Source organism: Lissotriton vulgaris, chromosome 2_1, assembly GCF_964263255.1.
Source record: "Lissotriton vulgaris chromosome 2_1, aLisVul1.2, whole genome shotgun sequence".
NCBI classification, from domain to species: Eukaryota; Metazoa; Chordata; class Amphibia; order Caudata; family Salamandridae; genus Lissotriton; species Lissotriton vulgaris.
The window spans coordinates 311,315,248-311,338,562 of NC_141687.1; the positions used below are offsets into that span (position 1 = coordinate 311,315,248).

General features: G+C 46.7%; 1 protein-coding gene across 1 annotated transcript in view; it reads left to right on the forward strand.

Moving 5' to 3' along the window:
* Window positions 1-23,315, forward strand: part of LOC147730244 (multidrug and toxin extrusion protein 2-like) — a 1,772,530-nt gene that overhangs the window by 795,324 nt on the left and 953,891 nt on the right. The gene's annotated exons all lie outside the window — the stretch shown is intronic.

Here is a 23,315-nt window from a genome sequence, read left to right on the forward strand (position 1 = left end):
AGGTTGGTTATGTTTCCACGGACAATGGCGCCAATATAGTTAAGGCCATGCAGCTGGGTGACTATTTCAGAGTGCCGTGTTTGGCGCACTGTATAAACCTGGTTGTCAAAAAATTCTTGAGTGATAAAGACAGTGCAGCGTACAGAGTAGTGGACACCTGCCGAAAAATGTGCAACCATTTCAGCCATTCTTTTAAGGCCCGGAAGCATCTGAGGAGCCTGCTATATGAACGTCAAATGCCAGTGAAAGCACTCATCCAGGAGGTGGTAACACGTTGGAACTCAACCTTCTATATGCTTGAGCGTCTGTATGAGCAGTATACGGTACTCGATCACGATTTCTTAACACAGGGTACAGCTCAGAAGGAGGACCTGAGGATGGGTGCGGCGCAATGGAACATAGTTAAAAGCCTGACACGCATGCTTCGTCCTTTTGAGTTCTTCACGCGTGCAGTCAGCAAGGAGCACTGTAATTTGGGAAAAGCTATCCCATTGTTGTACATGCTGGAGCACCAACTGAAGGAGGTGTGTTCTGTGTTTGAAAAAGATGAAGAAAACCAAGACCCTTTTGTTCTGGCTGAGAAATTATTAGAACACCTACAAGGTGATGAACGTCTTAAAATGATCCACTCAAACCAGCATTACATTTGTGCTACTATTCTGGATCCACGCTACAAAAAGGCGCTGGCAGGCCAAGCATTCTTTCCTTTTGCTGATGAAGATGTTACAAAGTACAAACAGTGGCTAGCCTCCACAGCCAAGAGGTTTGAAAGAGAACGGCAGCAAATTGAAGGAAAAGGCAGTACATCAGCATCAGCAGGCCATCCCCAGTCACAACAATCCACTTCTGCACCTGTGGCTGCGGCACAAGTGACCTCTCAGCCGTTAAAGAGACCGGCAACCGGATCATCTGCACCACCAGACACAACAGTAACATTGGAGGCTGAAGAGGATTGGCTAGCTCGGCTTGGGTTTGGTTCTCAAAAGGTCACAGCAACAGCTAAGCAAAGTGGAGGAACCTTGGAGGAGAACCTTGAGTCGATGGTGAAGGACTATCTGAATGACTCAACAGAGGTCTATGTTAATGCTGACCCATTGGCGTATTGGCATGGGAAAAAAGAATTGTGGCCACAGCTCTCCAACCTGGCTTTAAACTACTTGTCTTGCCCACTCGCAAGCGTGTCTTCTGAACGTGTTTTCAGTGCTGCTGGTGGCATTGTAACTTCCAAACGGAGACGCCTCTCGCCCAAAAATGTGGAGAGGTTAACAATGATCAAGATGAATCAGCACCTCATACCACCAGATTTCAGAGTATGAGAAAGCGCGCCGGATGAAGACGAGGTGGACAGCAACATAACTGAGGGAATTTCTTCTCTGTCAGGTGACACTGAGCTCACCCTGCCTGAATTCGCAGAGTTTGATGACGAAGCCTTATTCTTATTCATGGACCGTGATACCGAGCCCTGAAAATGAGACAACGAATCAATAACTTTCGTTTTCGTCCTTATTCACTTTTATTCCTGTGTGTCTGTCTTTCTTTGTTGTGCACAGTTAATATAATTCAAACTTTAATCACATAATCACAAAAACAAGCCCATCAGCAGAACTGTCTTCACTTGTTTGCTAATTGATTTGAAGGTGCCGCAGTCTGCATTCCTCAGGTTCACAAGTTCACAAGAACATGCTCCTCTATCCTCCTCCTCCAGACTCCTATTTCCATCAAAGCAGAGGGCTGGTTTACGCCCCATGAAGAAAGACTCAGCACTTGGGGGGGGTGTTGTTCTACCTCTTTGCAGGTGAGTTGACGGCTCTGGGGCCATTGCTGGGAAGTAAGTATGGGTGAATTTTGCTAATCTCGCGTTCGCGAATTTTGCGGATTTGCGAATTCGCAATCCGCAAAATCCGCGAATTCTCGCGAATTTGCAGATTTTTTTTTTTGTGTTCGCAAGTGTTTCTGCCAGTTCGCGAGGATTTGGTACTAGTTCGCAATTGCGAACTTACTTGTCGGCTCGCAACGGTCGCGACTATGTTGTTTCTACGTCTGGTTCATCATCACAGCCTCCCACCCATCAATGCCACCCTCTGGTTCATCATCACTGTAGAAGATGGGGGGGGAAAGCAAGCCCACCTGCCCTGCTTGAACTGACATGAATTAATTTGGGGTTAGTTTATTAACAATACCTGCCCTGCCCCAACTGACAATAATAAATTAGGGGCTAATTAATGTGTCACTGAATTTGAAGTTCCAGCCTGGCACCTGCTTGTCTGCTCCCTTAGCTGTAAATCAGGACCTTTGTGGCATACAGTTAAGGTCAGAGCAGGGTCACACAATAGTTGCAAGCAGGCAACCGAATTCTGGAGGGCCCCCTCAGGAAGCACTACAGGGAATCGTTACAAATCATGAGGTTGACCTTTTGCACCTGCTCATTGCTTTTGCTTTTACAAAAATCGTTTTTCGGTTTTTTCGCGCTATTCGCGGGGCGCAGCGTCGTGCGAAACCGACCGCGGAAGCCGCCAATTCGTGCGAATGAGCTTTTTATTTTTTTGCGGCTTGTTGTTTCGCGAGTTTTTTTGCAGTATTTGCGAGCCGCTTGCAGCGCAACACGCGAATTTACCCCAAGGTCGAGTACGGGCGCGGCCATTTTGTTTGCGTGACGTATTTCCGTTTCTGCCCGCTATGTATAATCTCGCGCAGTAAGCGCATTGCGAGTAAAAGTTCGCACGAGATCGCGAGGAAAATCTCGCGCGAACTTACTTTCGCGCTCGTGAACGGGCGCCGGCCATCTTGTTTTTCATTAATTTCCTGTGTCTGGGCATGGTGTTTAATCCTCTTGCTATCTTTGCCATCCTTTGCTTGTTTTCAGTTTTTTTAACGATTTTGCTTCTTATCAATCCCTCTCTTTTCCTAGCTGTATATTTTTGTCTTTTCTGCTATTTTTCTTTACTTTTAAACTACTTTATTAAACTCTTTTCTTTTCTTCTTCCCTATCCTATTCCTTCTAAATTTTCTACTTCCTACCTTTCCTGCCCAGACCATGGTGAAGCCAGGCGCTGTGAAGCTGCCCAGGCACTTGAGGGCGGCAGCGGCGGCGGGGAGGAGGAGTCCTGGACCCCGTGCCAGGACACCATGCGGTCGATTGAGGGGGGAGCAGGTGATGCGACGGGAGATCTTCAGCCCGGAGGAAGTGGGTGCGCTGGTCTACTTCGTCCAGCGCCGCCTGCCCAGGACCATCACGGTTATCGGCAGGATCGCGGCCGGCGGCTACGACATGCGGGAGCGCCGGAAGCGGTGGGAGAAGGTGTGCTGGGCCATATCCCACCTCTACGGGGTCCAGCGCACCTACAGCCAGGTCACCCATCGCTGGACGGACCTCCTGGACCGGGAGCGCGACCTGCTGGACCAGCTCGGCTTGGAGATTCCCGGGCTTGGTGAGTAGTAGTAGCCATTTCATCACTCACTACTATGATGTTTTCTCCTGCTCTGTGTTGTTGTATTGCAAATATTTGTTTTTTACATGGAGCAAGCCAATAATGCCGCTGATGACGATTACATTGTAGTTAAATTATATTTCAAAATCTTCTGTGCATTTCAGGTGCACTGCTCTCCTTCTCAGTGGCGTTGCTACTATGCTTATTTGTTTTCTATTTTGTGGTCTCATTGGCCTGAGTAACTATTATGTATGAGTGTACTTTACAGAACTGCGTAATGCTAGACACTAGGGGGCAGATTACATTTACAAGCCCCTTGCGCCACGTTTACGTTGCCTTGCGTGACGCAACAGCGGTGTAAACGTGCCACATCCCTGCGAGTCATTTTCAGCATGACGCATCTAGGGAGATGCGTCACGTTATAAAGCCATGGGCTTGCACCACAATGGGTGCGTTCCTAGTACGCAGGGTGGGCGGTCCGGCGGCTGTGCGCCTCGCAAAATTGCCTGCGTGAAATCTACAAGATTTAACGCAGGCACTTCTGCGACGCTGCTACGTCAATTCAATTCCTTATGCCTGCTTGAAGCAGGCGAAAGGACTGACACAGCATGTTAAGTATTGGGTGGCCCTGAGCATTACTGGAGTTGCATTGCGTTGGCGACGTGACTCCAGCGATGCGCCGCTCTTACGTGACGAGATGCGTCACGCAAGTGCCTACCCTTGCGCCAGGGCGCGCCGCATTGTAAATGAGGCGCATCTGATGGTCGCAAGGGTAGTTTTGCGTGACGCATTTGATCTGGCGCATCTCTGGAGATGCGCCAGAACGCGTAAGTAAGTATGCCCCTAAGGGGCAGAATTGCAATTACCGTCGCATCCCTGCAAAGTAGCAGGGATGCGCCATTAATTGTGCGGCCCGCTACCACCACCAAACATGGTGCGCCGTATTTGCAATGCGGCGCACCATGGGCCCAAAACATCACCGAAGCTTTACTGCTGGAGTTGCATCGCAACGATGGCGCAGCTCCAGCAATGCTCTGGGGTACCCTATCTCCCCAATGCTGGGTCAAGCGTACGTCTGCTTCAAGCAGGTGCAGGGTTTGTGTGACGCATCATTGTCCTAAAGGTGACTGATTGAAATTTTGTAGATTTCCCTCAGCCACTTTTAGGATGTGTTCCAGCGCAGGAATGCCCTCCCTTGCGCCGGAACGCCCCCTGATGGCGCAGGGCTTTATAACGGGATGCATCTCCCAAATGCGTGACTTTGTTATAATATTATACGGCGCACCATGGCGCCTCTTTTGTTTAGCTGCTGCGTCACAAAAGTCACGCAAGAACGGAGCAAAAGAGCCGCAAGGGGCTTAAATCTGCCCCTTCCTTTGTACCCCTGACAATAAGAAAAATATTGGTGGTGGATTGATAGTTTGACTATTGAAATGACTGGTTATGTAGCAGGCAACTGTTAGTGTTGTCACTGATCTGACTGAAATCACAATGGAGTTTGTCTGTCACTTTGCGTCTTGCCTGCGGACTGCTGCCTGCCAGTCCTAGGTGAACCTTTCAGTACTTTGTTTAGTGAGTTACGTGACTTTAGAAGTCGCAGGTCCGCAAATCAATGAAAACTAACCCTAATCAATGTAATTTCGCGGAAATATTTTGTTATTGTTGTTTTGAAATGTTTGATTTGGTTGACATTGACAAGCAACAATCATCCATGTTTTCTTTTCTTTCTTTCATGTTGTACGTCAGCTCCCCCCAGGGGCGAGGGGAGGACACAGGAGCAGCAGGCGGCGGATGCTGTTGAACAGGGCCAGGATCGGGCAGGCGAGGGCTCCTTTGCTGGCCCCAGTAAGTTTTCATTTTAGACTAGTACCTATTTTTCCTAGCGTTCCTCATTTGATTTTTTCAAAATCGTCTTTGATCTACTTGTAGACTGTATCTAAATTCTTATCCTGCCTCTACTATGACTCCCTGTGGTATTACTAGATTATTCTTATTAGTCTGTCTGTGTAGCTAACTAAGATTGCACGGTTGGCGAAACTCCCATTCTAGTCAGCAATAGATTAGTGCAGTCCTCTGGGATTGTCCATAATGTCTTTTGAAGTGTTCTATCTGGACTCTTGCTTGCAAAAATTGCAAAACCTTTCGCTCAGTCACTCTAGTCTGGACAAAAAAACACTGAGTCTATTTAAGTTTAAAAGCTTTATTAAAAGTAAACACATTTATTAAAATTAAGTCATAATAAAACTAAACGTTTAACTGATAATGGAAAAGTGGTTAGTGCTGACGATTAATTGAAGACATTTCTTGTGGTCGAGCCGAGCTCTCACCTGGTTTCAACTTGATCTTGTTGTTAGAAGTCCATCTTCTGTCTGTGTGGAGAAACATGGTGCATGTTAAAAAACCAGCCTTCATCAGTTGTGCCAAAAAGTGCAGGAAGACAACCTTCCCTGGAAAAAGGGACATTTTTTTTAACTTTAAAGTAGACAGTCACAAATTACATTGTTTTCACATGTCTTCATTCCTAGACCAAATACTAGTGAGTGCTTTATTCTAACATTCTTACATGTACTTTGTAGGTGGAACATCTGGTGGCGGGGCCAGCGTGGAGGTGGTGGTGCTCGACACGGAGGCGGAGGGCAATTCTTCCAGGGAGGAGGCGGCAGCTGTGAGAGTTGAGACGGTGGTGGTGGCGGCCAGAGGTAAGCTCTTATATATTCCTTACTTATTGAGATTGAAGACGTGGCTGGGAAGGCAAGAATATGAGATGCATGGCTGGGTGAATGATGAAGCAATGATGGGTGAAAGGACAACAGCCTGGGTGGGTGACACAGAAACTGTATGTGTCCATATACCTGGATCATGCTACTATCTGACTCTTAGATAGCATATGTGTATCTAGAGCAGGGGTACTCATAGTACGGCCCGCGTGCCGGTGGTGGCCCGGCAAGCCTTCCTTGGCGGTGCGCAGACCTTGCAGACAATCACTGCTCCCCCGGCCCCCACAGACTAGAGGCTTTGTTGTATTTCACCTGTTAGCGCCCCTGCATCTCCACTCTGACAATCACTGCTCCCCCGGCCCCCACAGAGCAGAGTGGAGATGCAGGGCCACAAAGAGGTGAAATAGAACAAAGCCTCTGCTCTGTGGGGCCGGGCAAGCAGTGATTGTCAGGGTGGAGATGCAGGGGCGCTACAACAAACAAAGCCTCAATATTATGTTAATGGTCTTTTAAAGACATGTTAAGTACTTTGGATTGGTTGTCTGTGTGTGCGCGTTGAGGAAGCGATCTCAGCCCGGGCTGAAGGCTGACACTGACAGACACACACACAGTGAGATGACAGAGGGGGAGGGAGAGAGAGGGCAGGAGGGAGAGCAGGAGGGAGAGAGATGTATGTAAATGCTGGGTCTGGTGGCTCAGTGGATGAAGTTTTCGTTTTGCCTTAGCCCCGCCCCCTCTGACTCCGCCCCCACCAGTGCGGCCCTCGGCCACAAACTACACTGTAAATTTAGCCCCTGAGAGAAAGTTTGTGAGTACCCATGATCTAGAGAGAGTAGACGGTCAGTGGATGAACTAAGTGTAACTTTGAAGAGCATGTAACACTGCACCCGCACGTCCGTTCCAGTGTAGGAAAGGCAAGGAAAAGAAGTTTTAATTTTGTCCAAATACAACCATCAATAGTAGCAGTAGTTTGTATTGCAAGCACAGCATAGATCTGCTTATTACGGTGGCCACTCCCTACCTCTCTTAATAAGTTTAGTAGTACTCAGTCATTCATGTGTGGATGTATCACTGGTCACTCACTAAAAAGCAAAGCACCTAAAGTCATCCCATATATAAGCAAAAACATCCCATGTGAAGTGATAGATAATCAGATTATTTATCTTCTTCAATTTTCCATTTCTAGTACTCATTTGCACTGTAGGGTGAAAGTTAAAATAATTAAGCAGTAGCCCTTGTAACAGAGTATTCTCAGTGCCACACGTAATAGAAAAGTAAGAGCTTCACCACCTGCATGTACTGGACGGGTACAGTAATGCAACGCAAGTCTAGGTCACTCATCATGGCGTGCGTCTCTTTTTCTCGGGTGCAAGTTTACTGCACTGGCATTATGCCGGCTTGCAGAAGATAACGTACCAATTTTCCTAAACAAGAGACAAGAAGAAGCATAAGACTGGTGTACTTTCATAGTTGACTCCAATGGAAGTCCATAGTGCTCGTAGAATTTGTTCCTTAAACTCCCACTAATGTTAGAGCTAGGATGAAGAAGTGTGAGGTTAGATAGATACTGGCCTCAATAGTTATGTAATGCGCTTGCAAGTTGCTAGTTGTACTGCAACACAAATTTCTGCTGAATGATTGAGTTAATCTTAAAGAGCATTGGTTACAGACTATGTCTTTCTTTCTTCATATAGGTTCTCCTTCCAAACGAACAAGGAGGAAGGAGCTGGCTAGAGCGGCCCGGCAACGGAGGATCGCTGCCACTGTGGCCGAATATCGGCGGCTGGTGGCCCTGGAGGACGAAGAAAGTGTGCAGTCGACCACAACAACAACGTCGTCTGCATCAGCCTCCGTGCCCCCACGGGCTGCCACCCAGCACAGTGGTCCACCCAGACTGAGCCGGGCTGCCAAAGCCAAACGCCACCGCCGAGTAGCAAGGACAACAGCTTCCTCTCACAGCCGTTGCACCTGCAAGGCAGTGAAGGCACGCCTGCGCCGCAGTACCCTGATGGTGTCCCGCCTCCAGCAGGAGCTCCACCACTTTTCAAACGTGTTGGAGGGGCTCCGCGTAGAGCACGCCTTGCTCCGCCAGGAGCATGATGCCCTGGCCCAAAAAGTAGACAGCATCCACCCATAGTGTCCCTTGCCCCTTTCTTAGAGACTTTTGGGGGGTGGGAATTGGGAGTTGGGTTTTTGGGGACTTTTGAAGGACAATCGTTGGGGTTAGGGAGGGTCTTGCGGGAGAATATTTTGTTAGGGATATAAATATACTTTTTCAAACTTTATCTGAGCATACCCGTTTCTTACTGCTTGCCTGGTGGGTGGGGGTTTAACAGTGACTTTGTTTTCCTGAAAGTTTAGTTCCATTTTCTTCCTTTAAGTGTAAATGCCCAAATGTTTTCAACAATAAGTACCTCTCACAGAGTAAGTGAAGTGAATCCAAGAGTCCTAGGACTTTAGTAGCACTACCGTCAGTCTCTCGTCTCTCCTACTAATACTCCATTATCCCCCCAAACCACCAAACGCTTATCTTACCTGTAATTTGTGTTTGAAAGTAGGGTTAGACCCAGGGCTGGCTCCACGGGAAACAGCGAATAAGGTTGGCAATCTTGGTCGGATAAAATTTCCTAATAGCGGTGGTACTAGTGGTGTGACACAGTGGCAGTTGCATGCCTATGAAAAAAAAGAAAATTAAATCTGGTTTGTCCTCCTGAGCAATTCAACGGTACAATAGAGAATATAGCAGGTGACAGAAGTACACTAGAACAGTGTCACATTGTAGCCTAACAAATGGTAAAGTATAACTACTAATTCGGTTGAAGTTCTTTGACATTAGCCATGGGTCTTTGTCAAGCAGAGTAAGAATATATCCTCGGATTTCTTCACCAGCCTGTTGCTATCACCTTATCCTCCCCAGCAAGTGTGTGGATTTATTGCTGTAATTTAGTCACACATCAATCAAAACCACACAGCCCGGGGGAAGAGGGTTAGGGTTTGAAAAATGGATGGGTACGGGGGTTTTTGGGAAAGGTTTTGGGAGACAAGAAAAAATAGCACAGCATGGACAAACAATTGTGAACATAAACAAATCTTTGGGTACAAACCTATCCATCAAACTTTGAAAGTGCATGCACTACTGCATGCATGTCAGTGAAAAGTAAGTAGTACTTTCGACAACTGTGGAAGAAAGAATGCGACAGTACAGGGCCTGTGTGGAATTATTGATAACTATATTCAACATAAGGTCTCTGTAGCCAGATACAAGAGAGCCTTGCTGGTCACTATAAATCCATTTACAACAACACTCAATGGGGTTGGTATGGAAGGTATAGTAGATAGAAAAGGAGAAATTGCTTTTTTTCTAGGTGTCCCCTCACTCACCAGGGTTGCCCCTTGGTGACATGCTTCATCATTGGGGCCATCCCAGTCCTCTACGGGCTGGGGCGTGCTGCGACTTGCGAATTACATAGGAGCACTTACAAATGACTATGTGTGGTGCAGATGTGATAGTGGAGTGGACTAAGTGATGTGTTAAGGGATCAATTTAGAAGCAGAGAGAGATCCAAGAAATGCAGTCACAGTCAGAGAAAAAGGCAAGTGATACTGTATCTATGTTGTTGTAGTTGTCCTGTTGGAAGTGGTAAGTAAGTTGCCTGCAGAAACAAAATCCTCTTATTAGCGGCACTCCTCCATTGCAGCCGACGCTTCGTCCATCGATGTTGGTCACCAGAAGACACCCTGTCCACTGCCTGCCTGATGCTGAATTGTGGCTCGCTAATGTGAAGCCTGACTCCAACCTTTTTTCCCCATTGCAGAGACTGAAACCCGGCCTGTAATTATTCAACGAAAAACAGGAAGTGATATAATATTACAACACCACTGATAAATAAATATAAGGTATGTAGGCTGTGGAGTGCAAAAAGTCACAATTTGATTTTCCTAGTAGACAGTACAATATTTTTGAGTGACCTTTTGAAGGATAAATAAGTAGGGGCAAAATAATGTAGCGGATCTTTCCCCTCAAGCTAGGTGTACTGTAAACTGGGTTTTAGAACAAAATTAGATCTTCCTAGCAGTGCTCCCACCCAGACCCTTACTAAAGCCAGTCACAAAAATGTAGAAGACCCCCAATCAAATCTCAAAAAACGAGGCCTAGCAGAAAACTGGTGACAAAACTTACTTTGAAAGTAAAAGTAGGCCGAAGTACCCCCTTCCTAATTACCCCTTACCCACCGTGGATTGCATTCAAACCACTTGCAAGCAACCAAGCAAAAGTATCCATAGCCAGCATCGCTCCAAGACTCGAAATCCCCCCCACTCAAACACATGCAATAGAAATACTGCTAACCCTAACGAACCCTAAGTTAAGAATAGTGGCAAAGGCTTTCTTTAACTATGCCAAATCCCCCCTTTCCCACCATGGATTTTCTTCAAATGACTTGCAACCAAAATTACACATTCTCACGAGTGCTCTAAGACCCCAGAACTCAGTTGCAAAAATCTAGAACACCCCGAAACACATGCAATCCTGCTGCTAGGGCTAACCCTAACGAACCCTAAGTTACAAAAAGTGCCAAAAGGCTTTTCCGCGAGGATTTTGTCCCAACCACTTCTACCCGGTATTAGACCTTCCCAGGAATGCCCCAAGACCCGCAAACCCACCCGCCAAGAAGCATAACACCCCCAAAGAGGCCAAAAGCAAAATCTCATACTTGCAATATTTCTCGGCCTTCGGTCCAAACGCGCTGCGTAGCTTGGCCATAAGTCGGGGTTGCCACAACGGATTTCCTGAAAAGCAAATGCAATCAAGATTAGAGTGTCCCAGCAGTGCTCCCAGACCATGAAACTCACCCACAAACAGACGGAACTCCCCCTAAGAGCACCTCAAAGGCAAGCAAGTCATCAAAAACACAAAAAAATTTCCGCCTGGGATTTGGTCCAAACCACTTTTATCCGGTATTAGAGCTTCCCAGCAATGGCCCCAGAGCCGTCAACCCAGGAGAAAATGAGTAGAAGACCCCCAAACAGCCAAAGAGCAAAAGTACAAAAATGGGGACTTTGTCAGTTTTTCACAAATTTCCCAAATCACTCCGCGCGCGCTCTGCAGCTAGGCCCTAACTCCCCTCTGCCACCATGGATTTGCTTCAAATCTCTTGCAAAGTAAAGTATATATAGCCAGCAGTGCGCCCAGACCCCGAAACCCACCCACAAACACCAGGAAGCCCCCTAAACAGGCCCCCGAAAACGCTACATTGAGCAAAATGTCAGAAATAGCCACAAAAAAATCGGCCTGGATTTTGTCCCAACCACTTCTACCCGGTATTAGACCTTCCCAGGAATGCCCCAAGGCCCGCAAACCCACCCGCCAAGAAGCATAACACCCCCAAACAGGCCAAAAGCAAAATCTCATACTTGCAATATTTCTCGGCCTTCGGTCCAAACGCGCTGCGTAGCTAGGCCATAAGTCGGGGTTGCCACAACGGATTTCCTGAAAAGCAAATGCAATCAAGATTAGAGTGTCCCAGCAGTGCTCCCAGACCACGAAACTCACCCACAAACAGACGGATCCCCCCCTAAGAGCACCTCAAAGGCAAGCAAGTCATCAAAAACACAAAAAATTTCCGCCTGGGATTTGGTCCAAACCACTTTTATCCGGTATTAGAGCTTCCCAGCAATGGCCCCAGAGTCGTCAACCCAGGAGAAAACGAGTAGAAGACCCCCAAACAGCCAAAGAGCAAAAGTACAAAAATGGGGACTTTGTCAGTTTTTCACAAATTTCCCAAATCACTCCGCGTGCGCTCTGCAGCTAGGCCCTAACTCCCCTCTGCCACCATGGATTTGCTTCAAACCTCTTGCAAAGTAAAGTATATATAGCCAGTAGTGCGCCCAGACCCCGAAACCCACCCACAAACACCAGGAAGCCCCCCAAACAGGCCCCCAAAAACGCTACATTGAGCAAAATGTCAGAAATAGCCAAAAAAAAAAATCGGCCTGGATTTTGTCCCAACCACTTCTACCCGGTATTAGACCTTCCCAGGAATGGCCCCAGAGCCGTCAACCCAGGAGAAAACTAGTAAAAGACCCCCAAACAGCCAAAAAGCAAAAGTACAAAAATGGGGACTTAGTCATTTTCTTTCCAATTTCCCAAAACACTCCGCGCGCGCTCTGCAGCTAGGCCCTAACTCCCCTCTGCCACCATGGATTTGCTTCAAACCTCTTGCAAAGTAAAGTATCCATAGCCAGCAGTGCTCCCAGACCCCGAAACCCACCCACAAACACCAGGAAGCCCCACAAACAGGCCCCCGAAAACGCTACATTGAGCAAAATGTCAGAAATAGCCCAAAATAAATCGGCCTGGATTTTGTCCCAACCACTTCTACCCGGTATTAGACCTTCCCAGGAATGCCCCAAGACCCGCCAACACACCCGCCAAGAAGCATAACACCCCCAAACAGGCCAAAAGCAAAATCTCATACTTGCAATATTTGTCGGCCTTCGGTCCAAACGCGCTGCGTAGCTAGGCCATAAGTCGGGGTTGCCACGACGGATTTCCTGAAAAGCAAATGCAATCAAGATTAGAGTGTCCCAGCAGTGCTCCCAGACCACAAAACTCACCCACAAACAGACGGAACCCCCCCTAAGAGCACCTCAAAGGCAAGCAAGTCATCAAAAACACAAAAAAAATTCCGCCTGGGATTTGGTCCAAACCACTTTTATCCGGTATTAGAGCTTCCCAACAATGGTCCCAGAGCCGTCAACTCACCTGCAAAGAGGTATAACAACACCTCCACAAGTGCTGAGTCTTTCTTCATTGGGCGTAAACCAGCCCTCTGGTTTGATGGAAATAGGAGTCTGGAGGAGGAGGATAGAGGAGCATGTTCTTCTGATCTTGTGAACCTGAGGAATGCAGACTGCGGTACCTTCAAATCAATTAGCAAACCAGTGAAGACAGTTCTGCTGATGGGCTTGATTTTGTGATTATCTGATTAAAGTTTGGAATATATTAACTGTGCACAACAAAGAAAGACAGACACACAGGAATAAAAGTGAATAAGGACGAAAAAGAAAGTTATTGATTCGTTGTCTCATTTTCAGGGCTCGGTATCACGGTCCAGGAATAAGAATAAGGCTAACCCCAACGGTTGTCCTTTAAAAGTCCCAACCCTAACTCCCGATTCCCACCCCCCAAAAGTCTCTAAAAAAAGGGGCAAGGGACACTATGGGTGGATGCTGTTTACTTTTTGGGCCAGGGCATCATGCTCCTGGCGGAGCAAGGCGTGCTCTACGCGGAGCCCCTCCAACATGTTTGTAAAGTGGTGGAGCTCCTGCTGAAGGCGGGACACCCTCAGGGTACTGCGGCGCAGGCGTGCCTTGCAGTTAGAATGGCTGTGCGAGACAGCTGTTGTCTTTGCTGCTCGGCGTTGGCGTTTGGCTTTGGCAGCCCGGCTCAGTCTGGCTGGAGCACTGTGCTGGGTGGCAGCCCGTGGGGGCACGGAGGCCGATGCAGACGACGTTGTTGTTGTGGTCGACTGCACACTTTCGTCGTCCTCCAGGGCCACCAGCCGCCGATATTCTGCAACAGTGGCAGCGATCCTCCGTTGCCGGACCGCTCTAGCCAGCTCCTTCCTCCTTGTTTGTTTGGAAGGAGCATCTATATGAAGAAAGAAAGACATAGTCTGTAACCAATGCTCTTTAAGATTAACTCAATCATTCAGCAGAAATTTGTGTTGCAGTACAACTAGCAACTTGCAAGCGCATTACATAACTATTGAGGCCAGTATCTATATAACCTCCCACTTCTTCATCCTTGCTCTAACATTAGTGGGAGTTTAAGGAACAAATTCTACGAGCACTATGGACTTCCATTGAAGTCGACTATGAAAGTACACCAGTCTTATTCTTCTTCTTGTCTCTTGTTTAGGAAAATTGGTACGTTATCTTCTGCAAGCCGGCATAATGCCAGCGCAGTGAACTTGCACCCGAGAAAAAGAGACGCACGCCATGATGAGTGACCTAGACTTGCGTTACTGTACCGGTCCAGTACATGCAGGTGGTGAAGCTCTTACTTTTCTATTACGGGTGGCACTGAGAATACTCTGTTACAAGGGCTACTGCTTAATTAATTTAACTTTCACCCTACAGTGCAAATGAGTACTAGAAATGGAAAAATGAAGAAGATAAATTATCTGATTATCTATCACTTCACATGGGATGTTTTTGCTTACATATGGGATGACTTTAGGTGCTTTGCTTTTTATTGAGTGACCAGTGATACATCCACACATGAATGACTGAGTACTACTAAACTTATTAAGAGAGGTAGGGAGTGGCCACCGTAATAACCGGATCTATGCTGTGCTTGCAATACAAACTACTGCTACTATTGATGGTAGTATTTGGACAAAATTACAACTTCTTTTCCTTGCCTTTCCTACACTGGAACGGACGTGCGGGTGCAGTGTTACATGCTCTTCAAAGTTACACTTAGTTCATCCACTGACCGTCTACTCTATCTAGATCATGGGTACTCACAAACTTTCTCTCAGGGGCTAAATTTACAGTGTAGTTTGTGGCCGAGGGCCGCACTGGTGGGGGCGGAGTCAGAGGGGGCGGGACTAAAGCAAAATGAAAACTTGTGACCATGAGGTTGCACACAGGTCCCTGCAGCAGATGCCTTCATCCACTGAGCCACCAGACCCAGCATATACATACATCTCTCTCCCTCCTGCTCTCCCTCCTGCCCTCCCTCTCCATCTCTCTCTCTCTCCTGCCCTCCCTCTCCCTCCCCCTCTGTCGTCTCACTGTGTGTGTGTCTGTCTGTGTCAGCCTTCAGCCCGGGCTGAGACAGCTTCCTCAACGCGCACACACAGACAGCCACACCAAAGTACTTAACAGGTCTTTAAAAGTCCATAAACATATTATTGAGGCTTTGTTTGTTGTAGTGCCCCTGCATCTCCACCCTGACAATCACTGCTTGCCCGGCCCCAAAGAGCAGAGGCTTTGTTCTATTTTACCTCTTTGTGGCCCTGCATCTCCACTCTGCTCTGTGGGGGCCGGGGGAGCAGTGATTGTCTGCAAGGTCTGCGCACCGCCAAGGAAGGCTTGCCGGGCCGCCACCGGCCCGCGGGCCGTACTACGAGTACCCCTGCTCTAGATACACATATGCTATCTAAGAGTCAGATAGTAGCATGATCCAGGTATATGGACACATACAGTTTCTGTGTCACCCACCCAGGCTGTTGTCCTTCCACCAATCATTGCTTCATCATTCACCCAGCCATGCATCTCATATTCTTTCCTTCCCAGCCACGTCTTCAATCTCAATAAGTAAGGAATATATAAGAGCTTACCTCTGCCCCCCACCACCACCGTCTCAACTCTCACAGCCGGCACTGGAACCGCCGCCTCCTCCCCTGAAGAATTGCCCTCTGCCTCCGTGTCGAGCACCACCACCTCCGCATTGGCCCAGCCACCAGATGTTCCACCTACAAAGTACATTTAAGAATGTTAGAATAAACCACTCACTAGTATTTGGTCTAGGAATGAAGACATGTGAAAACAATGTAATTTGTGACTGTGTACTCTAAAGTTAAAAAAAATGTCCCTTTTTCCAGGGAAGGGTGTTGTCTTGCTGCACTTTTTGGCACAACTGATGAAGGCTGGCTTTTTAACACGCACCATTTTTCTCCACACAGACAGAAGATGGACTTCTACCAACAAGATCAAGTTGAAACAAGGTGAGAGCTCGGCTCGACCACAATAAATGTCTTCAATTAATCGTCAGCACTAACCACTTTTCCATTCTCAGTTAAACATTTAGTTTTTTTATTATGACTTCATTTTAATAAATGTGTTTACTTTTAATGAAGCTTTTAAACTTAAATAGACTCTGTGTTTTTTGGTCCAGACTAGAGTGACTGAGCGAAAGGTTTTGCAATTTTTGCAAGCATGAGTCCGTGCCTCTGACACTTCTTGACTCTGACTCCGAGTCCGTACTCTTGAGCTACGTTGGATAATGATGATTGGGGATCAATCATCGATGAATTCGGGAGGTAAATGACTGTGCCACACTATGTAGTCAGTCAGTAAGGACATTGGGGGTTCAAAGTCTGTTATCACAGAGGTATGTGGAAACTCTAACAGCGCCTATTATAATTGATAAGCAATGCACTATTTATTGTCCATAGTTCTGTTTCTGCAGAAGAATTGTCCCCTCAACAGTAGTGGTATGGAATGTCCTCCTATCCAAACCAAAAGGTAGTATCTTATTCTTTCTTGGTGGTCATTCACATTTTATAGTTGGGAATTTTCAAAGCAGATAGAACACTTCAAAAGACATTATGGACAATCCCAGAGGACTGCACTGCACTAAGTTGATAGAGCTATTGCTGACTAGAATGGGAGTTTCGCCAACCGTGCAATCTTAGTTAGCTACACAGACAGACTAATAAGAATAATCTAGTAATACCACAGGGAGTCATAATAGAGGCAGGATAAGAATTTAGATACAGTCTACAAGAAGATCAAAGACGATTTTGAAAAAATCAAATGAGGAACGCTAGGAAAAATAGGTACTAGTCTAAAATGAAAACTTACTGGGGCCAGCAAAGGAGCCCTCGCCTGCCCGATCCTGGCCCTGTTCAACAGCATCCGCCGCCTGCTGCTCCTGTGTCCCCTCGCCCCTGGGGGGAGCTGACGTACAACATGAAAGAAAGAACAGAAAACATGGATGATTGTTGCTTGTCAATGTCAAATAAATCAAACATTTCAAAACAACAATAACAAAATATTTCCGCGAAATTAGGGTTAGTTTTCATTGATTTGCGGACCTGCGACTTCGAAAGTCACGTTACTCACTAAACAAAGTACTGAAAGGTTCACCTAGGACTGGCAGGCAGCAGTCCGCAGGCAAGACGCAAAGTGACAGACAAACTCCATTGTGATTTCAGTCAGATCAGTGACAACACTAACAGTTGCCTGCTACATAACCAGTCATTTAAATAGTCAAACTATCAATCCACCGCCACTATTTTTCTTATTGTCAGGAGTACAAAGGAAGGGGCAGATTTAAGCCACTTGCGGCTCTTTTGCTCCGTTCTTGCGTGACTTTTGTGACGCAGCAGCTAAACAAAAGAGGCGCCATGGTGCGGCGTATAATATTATAACAACGTGACGCATTTGGGAGATGCATCCCGTTAAAAAGCCCTGCGCCATCAGGGGGCGTTCCGGCGCAAGGGAGGGCATTCCTGCTCTGGAACACATCCTAAAAGTGGCTGAGGGAAATCTACAAAATTTCAATCAGTCACCTTTAGGACAATGATGCACCACACAAACCCTGCACCTGCTTGAAGCAGACGTACGGTTTGACCCAGCATTGGGGAGATAGGGTACCCCAGAGCATTGCTGGAGCTGCGCCATCGTTGCGACGCAACTCCAGCAGTAAAGCTTCGGTGACGTTTTGGGCCCATGGTGCGCCGCAGTGCAAATACGGCGCACCATGTTTGGTGGTGGTAGCGGGCCGCACAATTACTGGCGCATCCCTGCTATTTTGCAGGGATGCGACAGTAATTGCAATTCTGCCCCTTAGGGGCATACTTACTTACGCGTTCTGGCGCATCTCCAGAGATGCGCCAGATCAAATGCGTCACGCAAAACTACCCTTGTGACACGGCAGATGCGCCTCATTTACAATGCGGCGCGCCCTGGCGCAAGGGTAGGCACTTGCGTGACGCATCTTGTCACGTAAGAGCGGCGCATCGCTGGAGTCACGTCGCCAACGCAATGCAACTCCAGTAATTCTCAGGGCCACCCAATACTTAACATGCTGTGTCAGTCCTTACGCCTGCTTCAAGCAGGCATAAGGAATTGAATTGACGTAGCAGCGTCGCAGAAGTGCCTGCGTTAAATCTTGTAGATTTCACGCAGGCACTTTTGCGAGGCGCACAGCCGCAGGACCGCCCACCCTGCGTACTAGGAACGCACCCATTGTGGCGCAGGCCCATGGCTTTATAACGTGACACATCTCCCTAGATGCGTCACGCTGTAAATGACTCGCAGGGATGCGCCACGTTTACGCCGCTGTTGCGTCACGCAAGGCAACGTAAACGTGGCGCAAGGGGCTTGTAAATATAATCTGCCCCCTAGTGTCTAGCATTACGCAGTTCTGTAAAGTACACTCATACATAATTGTTACTCAGACCAATGAGACCACAAAATAGAAAACAAATAAGCATAGTAGCAACGCCACTGAGAAGGAGAGCAGTGCACCTGAAATGCACAGAAGATTTTGAAATATAATTTAACTACAATGTAATCGTCAGCAGCATTATTGGCTTGCTCCATGTAAAAAACAAATATTTGCAATACAACAACACAGAGCCGGAGAAAACATAGTAGTGAGTGATGAAATAGCTACTACTACTCACCAAGCCCGGGGATCTCCAACCCGAGCTGGTCCAGCAGGTCGCGCTCCCTGTCCAGGACGTCCGTCCAGCGGTGGGTGACCTGGCTGTAGGTGCGCTGGACCCCGGAGAGTTGGGACATGGCCCAGCACACCTTCTTCCACCGCTTCCGGTGCTCCCGGATGTTGTAGCCGCCGGCCACGATCCTGCCGCCTCCCGCGATGGTCCTGGGCAGGCGGCGCTGGACGAAGTAGACCAGCGCGCCCACTTCCTCTGGGCTGAAGATCTCCCGTCGTGTCACCTGCTCCCCCCTCAATCGCCCGCATGCTGTCCTGGCACGGGGTCCAGGACTCCTCCTCCCCGCCGCCGCTGCGTCCCTCAAGTGCCTGGGCAGCTTCACGGCGCCTGGCTTCACCATGGTCTGGGCAGGTAAGGTAGGAAGTAGAAAATTAAGAAGGAATAGGATAGGGAAGAAGAAAAGAAAAGAGTTTAAAAAGTAGTTTAAAAGTAAACAAAAATAGCAGAAAAGACAAAAATATACAGCTAGGAAAAGAGAGGGATAGATAAGAAGCAAAATCGTTAGACAAAAAACTGAAAACAAGCAAAGGATGGCAAAGATAGCAAGAGGATAAACACCATGCCCAGACACAGGAAATTAATGAAAAACAAGATGGCCGCCCGTTCACGAGCGCGAAAGTAAGTTCGCACGCAATTTTCCTTGTGATCTCATGCGAACTTGTACTCGCAATGCGCTTACCTCGCGAGATTATACATAGCGGGCGGAAACAGAAATACGTCACGCAAACAAAATGGCCGCGCCCGTACTCGACCTTGGGGTAAATTCGCGTGTTGCGCTGCAAGCGGCTCGCGAATACTGCAAAAAAACTCGCGAAAAAACACGCGGCAAAAAATATAAAGTTCATTCGCACGAATTGGCGGCTTCCGCGGTCGGTTTCGCACGACGCCGAGCCTCGCAAATAGCGCGAAATTACCGAAAAACGATTTCTGCAAAAGCAAAACAAATGAGCAGGTGCAAAAGGTCAATCTCATGATTTGTAACGATTCCCTGTTGTGATTCCTGAGGGGGCCCTCCAGAATTCGGTTGCCTGCTTGCAACAATTGTGGGACCCTGCTATGACCTTAACTGTATGCCACAAAGTTCCTGATTTACAGCTAAGGGAGCAGACAAGCAGGTGCCAGGCTGGAACTTCTAATTCAGTGACACATTAATTAGCCCCTAATTCATTATTGTCAGTTGGGGCAGGGCAGGTGTTGTTAATAAACTAACCCCAAATTAATTCATGTCAGTTGTAGCAGGGCAGGTGTGCTTGCTTTTCCCCCTATCTTCTACAGTGAGGATGAACCAAATGGTGGCATTGACGTAACAGAGGGTGGCATGGGTCAAAGAGAGGGTGGCAGTGGTGAAACAGAGGGTGCTGGGAGGCTGTGATGATGAACCAGACGTAGAAACAACATAGTCGCGACCGTTGCGAGCCGACAAGTAAGTTCGCAATTGCGAACTACTACCAAATCCTTGCGAACTGGCAGAAACACGTGCGAACACAAAAAAAAATCCGCAAATTTGCGGGAATTCGTGGATTTTGCGGATTGCGAGTTCGTAAATTCGCTAAATTTGCGAACGCCAGATTCGCAAAATTCGCCCATACTTAGTCCTTTTATCTTTGATTTGGTCTCCTCCTGATCGGGCACAGTCCATCATAAAAACTAAAAAACGGAGTCGCATTTGGTCCAAGCTTCCATTTAAAAACTGGGTAGCGAACCTTAATATTTCTACTCCGGCATTTAGCTCCAACCCTATAATGGCGAATGTCTCTTTTAATAATTTGTTGGAGTCCTCCTTGGACCTTACCCTTCCTAAGACAGAACTTTGTCATTGCATTGGCACTAACAAAAAGGTGTGGTATACTCTTGAACTAAGATCACTTAAACAAGCCTGCAAGCAGTCTGAAAGGAAATGGAAAAAGGACTTCTCCGAGGTCAGTAAGGGCAATTATAGATCTGCAATGCGGATTTATAAAAATAAAATAAAAACTGCACAATCTAGCTATTATCAGGAAAAGATAGCCTCGGCCGCTAATGCCCCAATGGAAATATTTTAAATTTTCAAATCATTGGTCACCCCTCCTGGCCATCTCACTGAGCCATTAAATGCACAGAAAGGTTGTGATGAGTTAGCACATTTTTTTGCTACCAAGGTTGCTAATATCTATTCGCTGTTTCAGCATGTGGAGCCATTATTCTTCCTCCCCCACAATGCTTATCTTACCTGTGATTCGTGTTTGAGAATAGGGCTAGGCACAGGGCTGACTGCATGGCAAATGATGATTAAGGTTGGCTATGGAATCCTGGACGGATGAAATGTCATCGTTGTGGTGGTAGTAGTAGTGGTACACACTGGCAGTAGCAGCATATGAAAAAAAAGGAAATGAAACATTGAGTGGCCTGAGCGGAGCATTAGAACAGTACGATAGATAGTACAATACACAAGAACAGTGCCATAAATTGTAGCCTAAGCAGTGCTAAAGCATTCAAAATATAACTACTAGTTGCGTGGAGTATGGGTACTACAAGAGATAGTACTGAAGGTGAAGTACACAGCAGTGTAAGCATTTGTGACGTCTAGGAGGAGGATGTTGTTGATGATCAATCCACTTGATGGCGCACATGAAATTCTGATTTGATTTGCAAATACTCATGGGTGTATGTCAAGCAGAATAAGAATAAAAATATATCCTCGGATTCCTTCACCAGCCTTGAAATTGATTTTCTGTTGCTTTGACCTTATCCTCCCCAGCAAGTGTGTGGAATTATTGTTGTCATTTAGTCAAACGTCAATGAAAACCACACAGCCCGGAGGAAGAGGGTTAGGGTTTGAAAATTGAATGGGGATGGGGATTTTTGGGAAAGTTTTGTGGAGAGAGGAAAAAAACACAGCATGGACAAACAACAAATGAAGAAAAACAAATGTTTGGATACGAAGATATCCATAAATCTTTTAAGGGACATAAAGGAAGTGCACTGCATGCATGATAAAGTTGTTTGCTAAATGGATGGTTAGGTTACTGAAAAGTAGTACTTACTACAACTTACTAACTATGAATAAACAATTTGACAGTACAGGGCTGCAGTAATTACGCAATTTCACTTGCCTGTCTGCCCTCAGAGAGAATAAACACTTATTAGTACATTAAATTAGTTTTAAAAATAGCAAAGAAACTTATCAAATAGCTGTAGGGATGAATTTGAAGCAGAGAGCAAACGCACCGAGTCACACTCATAGAAGTTCACAGCAATAACATTCTTTAAAAGATAAGGAGAAGTGAAGAGGATACTGTAACTATATGTTGCAGTTGTCCTGTTCAATTTGGGAAGTTGCATGCATCCAGCCATTCCTCTTATTTGCGTTACTCCTCCATTGTATCTGATGCTCCGTTGATCAATCTTGGTGACCAGACACACTATCCTGTGCCTGCCTGGTGGATGCGGAATTGCGGATTGCTAATGGTAAGCCTGAGTTAATGTTTTACCATCGCAACAGGGTAAAAGCCAGCCTGTAATTGTTGAGGGAAAAAAAGGAAGTGATATTAAAACACCACAGAGAAAAAATATAAGGTACGGTGTGTAGTGCAAAAATAACACTTTCAGTTTCAGAGGCAACAATCTTACATACAACAAGCATCATTTCTAAAGTGCGTACTCTGAGTCTCCTTTTCAAGGATAGTAATTAGCACACAGCAGGCCAGGGCTATGCAGACAGTCAAGGCAGGCACCACTGAGTGAACCAACCTGATTTAGCATACCTCTTTGACACTGACAGACAAAGCATATCTAATTGTATTCAGCAACCCACATAGCCGCAATTTTACATGAACTGCTCTCTGGACTCTGGCATAATAACACTACGCTGGCTCGAACTCTCCATACCATGACTAGACAGATATGCAGTTCTGCTGTGGTTGTTGTTGACTTGTTTACCTGTTTGCCACTCACGAAACGGCCATAGTTCTTCCGTAAACCGACGATGATGATCCAGCATCCATCCCAGTGAGTGACTGTAAAGAATAAAGATAATACGTAACTTTGATCATTAAGACTCATCATCATCATGGTATATTGGCAAACTCAATGTTGTTCATGCAGTCATAGTCTACACACAGTGAGTCCAAGGACATTTTCCATATTAAAGAATGCAACGTAGTATCTCCTGCAGTATTTTTATTTATTTATTTATGTTAGGAGTTTTATATAGCGCTGACCTGACCCGAGGGTATCGGAGCGCTTTACAACAGTGAGGCTTAAGAAATTACAATAGAAGACGAGTCTTGAACATAGAGATTCTGGATTAGGCGAGTGTTAAGGGTTCTCGAGGTAGTAGATGGGTCGTGAGGTAGCTTTGTTGAGTGCATTCTTGAGGTAGTGCGAGAGATTAGCAGCAGCCTCGCCTTCCAGACCTATTTGTTTGGTGGTGTGGATCCTTATGATGCAGAGACTGAAATCTACAGGATCATGGTTGGCGTGGAGGTGGCAGCTATCCATTTGGTATGGAGCGGTTGATGAGGAGGGCTTTTAGGAGTTTTTTTAATTTTGTGAAGAACCGGATGGTTCTGATATCTACTGGGATGGAGTTTCAGATGTTGGGCGCGTTTCCGGTGAATGATCTGGTTGCGGTTTTTTGTCTGTGTACTTTCATGGCGATAAGAAGGAGTGAGTTAGAGCTCCTGAGGTTCCTTGTTTGGCCTGCCCTCTTT